Source organism: Heloderma suspectum, chromosome 2, assembly GCF_057233095.1.
Source record: "Heloderma suspectum isolate Gila_16-S chromosome 2, 16-S_ref, whole genome shotgun sequence".
NCBI lineage: Eukaryota > Metazoa > Chordata > Lepidosauria > Squamata > Helodermatidae > Heloderma > Heloderma suspectum.
This window is the reverse complement of record NC_139459.1, coordinates 56736624-56744951: the sequence shown is the minus strand read 5'-3', so window position 1 is coordinate 56744951 and position 8328 is coordinate 56736624.

Sequence of the window (8328 nt, the reverse complement as noted above, 5' to 3'; positions counted from 1 at the left end):
TATCTTTGTGGCATGTAAGCCATCAGTGTCATTTCCAGATTTTTTTTGGGGGGGGGGGCGCGGCAGCTTTGGCACAATGCCATTAGTGAGCTCTCCTCCCTAGGGAACCCCCCTCCCTCCAAGCCATTATCACCACTGTCCATTTGCATGCCTTCTCCCTCTGGGCCCAATCCTCTCCCGTTGCCCAGAAGGAGAAGGCAAGGCAAGTGGAGGCTATCACTGCTCCTTCTCTTTCCTCTTGTCACTGCTCACATGCATAGAGAGGGCAGATGGATAGGCACCACCACCAAGGAAAAGCAGGCTTCTGGGGAGTCAGCAATGGGTAGGGGAGCCAAGTGCAAAAGAGCACAGGGCTCCTGTATCTTTAACAGTTGTACAGAAGGGGGGCTGGCATGACAAGCTACACCTGCTGAAATTTCCTCTTCTATGCAACTTCTATGTAGGAGCCCTGACCTTTTCAACATGACCACCCTAGCAGTGGGTCTCTTGACGGAATATGGGCCTTGGCAGGTGCACAGTGATGCTGACCCCTAAAGTTGGTGCTGCAAGTCACCAGTCCTATGCCCACTTTGCTAAAGTTGTGCATAAAATCCCTGCCCGTGTGGTTTTAGCAGCTTGTGTTGTGGACAGAAGGCCTTCCAAGTGTCTTGCACTTCAGCTCCCAGAAGGCCCTGCCAGCAGGGCCAATGGTCAGGAATGCTGGGAATCGAAGTCCAAAACATCTGGGGATCTACTGTTTGCCCAACCCTGTTCTAAATGGCTCCTTTGTGAACACAGGCCAACGTGAGCAGGCAGCTGACATATACAAGGGGGGAATTTTCTGAAGTCACTGTTGCGGAGTTCACGCACCATGGAACCAGGAGTTAAAGAGCCTTTCGCCTGTAGCTTGGAATGGCTGAGGGTAGGGGTGTACAAACCCCACTTACCTGGGTCTGCTGGGGGGTCTGCAGGGGGGGAGGCAATCCGGTCCTCCCCCGGAATCCTCTCCGGCTGGCTCCGCTCCGTGGCGAGTCCGCAGAGACTCTGTCCGCGACCGGTCTCCGTCCACAAATGGCGTCCGGCGTAGCGGATGCTATTCGCGTCCATGCACTTTACCGTGATAGGCTATGTAAATCTTTATGTAGCCTATCACGGTAAAGTGCAGGGACGCAAATGGCATCCGCTACGCCATTTGCGTCCCTGCTCTTTACCGTGATAGGCTACATAAAGATTTTCGTAGCCTTTCACAGTAAAGAGCAGGGACACAAATGGCGTAGCAGACGCCATTTGCATCCGCAGTCCGGCGATACAGCCATGGCGGCTGTATCGCTGGGTCTTCGGAGCCGGCGGCAGGGAGGATCTGCCAGCAAGGACTTTGCGCTGGAAGACAAGGTAGGAGATCCGATCCTCCATGGACTTCGGTGTGTGTGTGGATTCAATAGAATTCGGCCTCATTGAGGTCTGTGGAGGATTTCTCTAACATCCCTAGCTGAGGGTCAGAACAAGGGGGATTTCTATTGCATTCAGACTAGAATGGGGGAAAGGTCAAAACAGTTCGTCTTTTGCCCGTATGTTGAGGTGAACCGCTGAGGTGCATAATTAAAGAGGACTTTTCTGCAAAAGCTTCACACTGGGGGAAAAAGTGAGGCTGAATCTACACATAGCAGTTATACTGTTATCATACCATTTTCATAACTATTGGTGTCCATTGGTGTCATGTGTCCCAATAGTTATGATAACAGTATAACGGTATAAATACGGTGTGTAGATTCAGCCTGATTTGAAAAGCCCCTTTGACTTTGTCTCTGCGCTTCATGAGGAAACCTCTTCTTCTAAAATGTGCTATTTGCACTAGAGGGTGGGGGGTGGGGATTCCCCAATGGTTCCAATGGAGGATTTCCTCCCAATACAAATAGCACCTTCAGAAGAAGGATTTTCCTCAGGACTGCAGTGGGGAGGAAAAGATTAAATTCCCTCTCCATGTCGGCTGTGATCCTATTATTCCTCCATCCAAGTTCATGCAACTTTCATTTCTTAAAACATGCACACTAGATGCAAATATGCATTCAACATCATGTTTAGTTTGCCCAGAAGTAATAATTTATTTTATGAAAACTGCCCCTTTGAATTTTACGGGGCTTTGAAAAAATGTGGGTCTGTTCAGAAATAGGGATGTCAGAGAATTTCTCCACGAATCTCGGGGAGGCCGAATACCAGTGCATTCAGCCCCCCGAAATTGGTGGAGAAACGGTCTGCCCCCCCCCCCCCAGGATGGGACTTACCTTGTTCGAATGTCCCTGGCGGCGGCGGCTCCAGCAGCAGTCCGGAGGCGGTTCGGTGGTGGCAGCTGCGGCGGCCGGTCTTCCAACCGGCTGCCGCTGCCACCATTTCCAAGTAAAACAAACAAACAAATGTGATAGGCTACGTAAAGATTTACGTAGCCTATCACGGCTAGATTTTTTAAAAAACACCGTGATAGGCTACGTAAATGTTTACGTAGCCTATCATGGCTGACTTTGGAGAAAAAAAAAAAAGCACGTACGCAAATGGCGGCGCCCATGGGCGCCGCCACTTGCATTCCTTATTTTGGCACATGTAGTCTACGTAAACATTTACATAGACTACGGCGAAAATAAGGGGAACGCAAATGGCAGCGCCCATGGGCGCCGCCATTTACATACGCGCTTTTTTTTTTTTTTTAAGTCAGCCGTGATAGGCTACGTAAACATTTACGTAGCCTATCACGGCTGACTGCAGGGACGCAAACGGTGGCGGCTACGGCCGCCGCCATTTGCGTCCTGGCAGGAGAGGAGGTTTCGTGGCCAGAGGGATGGGGCGCCTCCCCCACAGCCAGAATTTCAGGGGGGAGGGATGGGGCGCCTCCCCCCAGCCAGAATTTCGGGGGGGAGGGACGGGGCGCCTCCGCCCCGGCCAGAATTTCAGGGGGAGGGACGGAGCGCCTCCCCCCCACCGCGAAGCAAGCTTCGGGATCAGGTAAAGGACTTTCGTCCATCCCTATATCAGAACAGGACCTAGCAGATGTACCTTTATCTCTGAAACATGATGAGGGATACTTAGAGCAGTGAGTCTTCTAATAATTCTGTCCAAGTGCACAATTTGGCACCAGGCACACAATCCAGTGTGCTAAGGGGAGGTCAGGTACCATATTTATTACCTTTAAGGCCCACCCTTCCTCCAAAGAGCTCAGGGTGACATACATGGTTCTCCCCTACATTTTTGCTTCTTGCAACAACTCTGCAAGGCAGGTTAGGTTGAGAGATAGTGACAGGCCCAAGGTCACTCATTCATGACAGGTGGGCCCATCATGGCAAAGTTGGGATTTGAACCTGGGGCTCAGTGTAATACTCTAATGACTCTTTATCTCTGGAACTGAGGCAGAGAGAGAGAGAGGGATCTAATACTATCTCCACTATCTAGGATGGGTGTCACATATGCTTGTTAATTTATATGTATGTGTTAGAATTTGTAAAATGTGATCCAAGTAAGTTAGGGTTAATAGAATGTTAGAGACTGAGTGAAAGGTGGGAGGGGCTTGTGTGTGAGAGTATTCTGAGGTTTAAAGACAGGTGAACTGACAGGTAAATGATCAGATGGGGATTAAGGATTGAAGGAGTGTACATCTAGTGAGTGGGGTTTTGCAAATAGGATTTAGATGGGGTAGAGTAGGTAGGTAGGTTAGAACCAAGTATAGATTAGTAACCGTACACATAACTTTTTGTGTTTGTTTTATTATAAATACAAAATCCCATGTGCTGGTTTGTTTTATTACGCTATCAGATATTTTTGTTTTTTAAAACCCTATTTCTTGTTACTTCTCCTGTATTGGGTAGAAGAAACCAATTAATCATATTGGATGTCTCCTTGACCCAGAGTAAAAAGGTTGAAGCTTTGTGTGTGAATGAGGAGCTAGGGATGGACGAAAGTCCCTTACCTGGTCCCACAGCTTGCTTTGCGGTGGGGGGGAGGCGCTCCGTCCCTCCCCCCGAAATTCTGGGCGGGGTGGGAGGCGCCCCATCCCTCCGGCCGCGAATCTCGTCTCCTGCCGGGACATAAATGGTGGCGGCCATAGCCGCCACCGTTTGCGTTCCTGCAGTCAGCCATGATAGGCTACGTAAATCTTTACGTAGCCTATCACGTTTGTTGTTGTTGTTGTTGTTTTACTTGGAAATGGCAGCGGCGGCAGCCAGTCGGAAGTCCAGCCGCTGCCGCCGGGAGCTGCCGCTGCCAGGGACATTCGACAAAGGTAAGTCCCATCCCGGGGGGGGGGGTGGCGGGGGGGTGGCGGACCGTTTCTCCACCAATTTTGGGGGGCCGGAGATTCGTGGAGAAATTATCCGACATCCCTAATGAGGACAGCTGACCAAAGTGGAGGCAGACATCCTGAGGGGGTTGCAGTTTCAACAGGGGAAAGCTGAAGAAGGTATAACCCCAGAGCAGGAATGTCACAATGGCTTCAGGGTCCCACACAGCTCCTTTCTCCCCGCCCACCCCATGACTATAGTGTGTATGATGGTGGTGGGGGGGATATATACAAACTAACAAGTACATGAAAATATGCGTAATTTTAACAGGTTGTAAAAAATAAGCCTTTTGTGATCCAGTATTGGACTTACTTTGACACAGAATTTTGACTTTTTTCTTTTTAAAGTGCAGAGTACATGACGCATCAGAGATACCAAAGTGTTTTGATTCTAGGTTATCTTAAATCAACTACATTTGCTCACATCTACAGGACTTGCAGGATTGTTTGGGGACACAACCGCATTGAACTTGCAGTTGTCGTTGTTAACGGTGTATTATTTTTTTTTTTTCATTTTCCAGTACAATTCAAACAGTAAAACCTTCCCCACCCCTGCCCTTCCTCCTGCCCCTATTCCCTTCCCTTTAGGTTTTCCCCTCCCTTCTTTATATCTTCCTGTATTTAAAGAGAAAAGGTGTCATGTATATAAGTAAAATCATTTAGGAAAAATTGGATAGTACATAGAAAATTAAACAAATGGTTGTGTCATGTATATCATTTTGCTGGCCTACACTGGTTTTGCGGGGGATCCTATTACTCTGCTGAATTTGCTAATTCAGGGTATCCAGTCTTTGCTGAGCCTGCTCTCATGGCAGATGAGGATGAATGTAAACCAGAGTCCAGTCCAAACAACATGTTGGTGCTAGATTTTCTACCACACTGCTGTACCCTTTTCTTTGCAGAAGTGCGCTGTGTGTGTGTGTGAGTGACTTTTTCCATACTTTTGCTTTGGAAGCAAAACACTAAACCAGGAGTGTAGAAGCGCCTGTGCGCTTTTTAGGAAATAGCTTGGCAAAATTCTAATTCTCTGTCAGATATTGAAATAACTCAGGTAGCACATTTTAAAGGCATAAGTAATTGGATAATTTTCATTATCATCCAAGTTTGCTTTGCTGTTCCACTATTCTCATAATTCTGGCCAAATATTCTAGCACATGTAATGCTTAATGGCAAAATAAAACATCTTCATAGACTAAGAACTTTTACACATGATTGGCCAGAGCAACTGATTAATAACTTTTACAGCTAGTTATGAAAATGAGATTACAATACTTGTAAAATTAGCACTGCATTTCTAATTCTTCTGCCTGTGGACAATTTGCACAACAAGCAATTCAGCCGTTCATAATTAACTAGCACATTTCAGTTCCAGTTTAATTTTCAGTGGTGCATCTTTCTGATTCATATATTAAAGCTGTACCATTAAACCAAGCACTGAAGTTTTATTTATTTGTATTATTTTTCCCCCTTTAATGGTTTGGCAAAATTTATAAAATAAATTTTGCTACTGCTGCTTCTAAAATGAAGAACAGGAACACCACTGCTTTTCACACCACCTTGAATAAGTCATTTACATTGATGTGTCAAAGTGCTACTTCTAGAGATCCAGATCACATGATGTCTTATGGCTCATTGTTATGAATCCACAACTTGAGATTCTATATCAGGCTGGATCACATATTTGGTATACAACTCTATGTAACCAGTCGTATTGCTCCCACTATCCCCGTACTGGCTCTGTTACATCAGTATTCAGTGTCTGTTTGTCACTGTTTGTCAGGAGATTTAGAGAGCTTCCACAATACATTTACAGTGCAATCCTATACATGTTTACTCAGAAATAAGTCATATTGAGTTCAATGGAGCTTACTTCCAGGTAAGTGGCTATATAGGTTTGCAGCCTCCAGCTCCTGTTCTCTCAACTTCCTCACTGATATTGACCCCACTGGTCTCTATTGATGTTATCTTTTTCAGTGTTTCCACAACTCCTCTCATTCCTTTATAGATGTATCTGTATTTCCCTCATCCTAACTGGCTTGATTTTATATATTAATATAAGAAACCAAGCCATGGGTTGAAATCTGGATGCAAAGAGCCTTTTCTTAGACTTTAAGAAGGTACAAGAGAGGGTGTGTACCTTCTAGGGTAACACACCCTTAATATCTCTTTAAATATTTGATTTAGGAGCCAGAGATGGTTGCCTAATACTGAAACTATTCTCTATTTTTCAAAATGGACTATAAACACAATTGTCTTCACTTGCGTGAGCTGATGCACATTTAAGCATGTTAACTTATTGCAACAGTTGAAATCTACATGCTGCGTTTGTTCACATCTTCTGAAAGCTACGGCCTTTTCCAGTTTCTGTCACATACATATTATTTTCTCTTTTTTTGTGTAGAACAACTTTCTATGTAGAGGATGTGGTCATTTAATTGGCACTAAGTTGTTCATACATGGAATTTGAAACAGAAATCCTATTTCTCGATGGGTGTTTTCATACTCTAACGAAGGTGGTTAGTGGACAGATGAAGGCAGTTGCACCACAGGAATCTTTATCTGTTGCCCAAAATTTGTCCACAACCGATGCATCTTTGCATGCAGATAGTACATACACCAGAGACAGAATTCGCTTCCAGAAGGATCATATCTTCCATAATGGGGGAGTCAAAAATCCTTGCCAATAACCTGCAAATCACCCAGAGATCTACTGGTAGGTCCAGACTTAACTTCCAGCCACCCCTGCTCTAAGTACTGCCTTCTTCAACCTGGTGCTGTCCAGATGTGTTGGACCGCAACTCCCATAATTCCTAGCCAGCATGGCCATTGGAATTATGGGAGTTGCAGTCCAACACATCTGGCCGGCACCAGGTTGGGGAAGGCTGCTCTAGAAAATAGCCTTGATTGTAGAAATGAGAGTAGGTGGGATTTGCATCCCTGCTCTGCACACCAATATTCATCCCTAACAGAAATGACATCTCAGGCCCTTGTCTGAGGCGAGAAAGTTGCCCTGTCAGGAGTTAATATTCCCCGTAGTAACCTTTGCTGAGAGAGCTGGACCATAAGGAAGGCTGAGCGAAGGAAGATAGATGCTTTTGAACTGTGGTGCTGGAGGAAAATTCTGAGAGTGCCTTGGACTGCAAGAAGATCAAACCAGTCCATACTCCAGGAAATCAAGCCAGACTGCTCACTTGAGGGCAGGATCTTAAAGGCAAAACTGAAGTAGTTTGGCCACATCATGAGAAGACAGGATACCCTGGAGAAGATGCTGATGCTAGAGAAAGTGAAAGGCAAAAGGAAGAGGGGCCGACCAAGGGCAAGGTGGATGGATGATATTCTGGAGGTGACGGACTCGACCTTGGGGGAGCTGGGGGTGGCGACGGCCGACAGGAAGCTCTGGCGTGGGCTGGTCCATGAAGTCACGAAGAGTCGGAGGCGACTGAGCGAATAAACAACAACTTGAGAACTAAAAGCGAATCGCCAGCGCGACTGCCAGGCAGCTGCGGCGTTCACGAGAAAAACCCGCCTCCCTCTATAGCTCCTTGCTACCACCGGGAAGAGGTTTCTTTCCCACCTGTTCCAGCAAAGATGGGAACAGCGTGCAGCCCAATCCTCTGCACATTTGCTCAGAAGCAAGTCCCACAAGTAGGGCGTACTCCCCAGTAAGTTGCACCCTCGGCCACACACCGTCGCAGTCCCCACTGCCATCTCCGATGTCTTATTTATTGGCCTTTACCTGCTCGTTGGCCGTCTAAAATCGAAACGGCGTTCTTTGCACTCTTAATTCCCCATGCAAAGTATTACTGGGCCCCCCCACCCCACCGCGGTCGTCGGGACGCAACGCCGCTTGGCGCCCATAGACAACCATGGTCAAACCAGTGCTTGATCCGTGTTCTCCGTACGCCACCCGCGTGAGCGTTACTCCACTTTTCTATCTCTGTAGTGTTATTTATTGGCGACTGCAAATGCGAACTCCGAAGCAGTGAGGAGTTACGACTCCGGTTCTCAAAATACGTAGTACTGGGGCC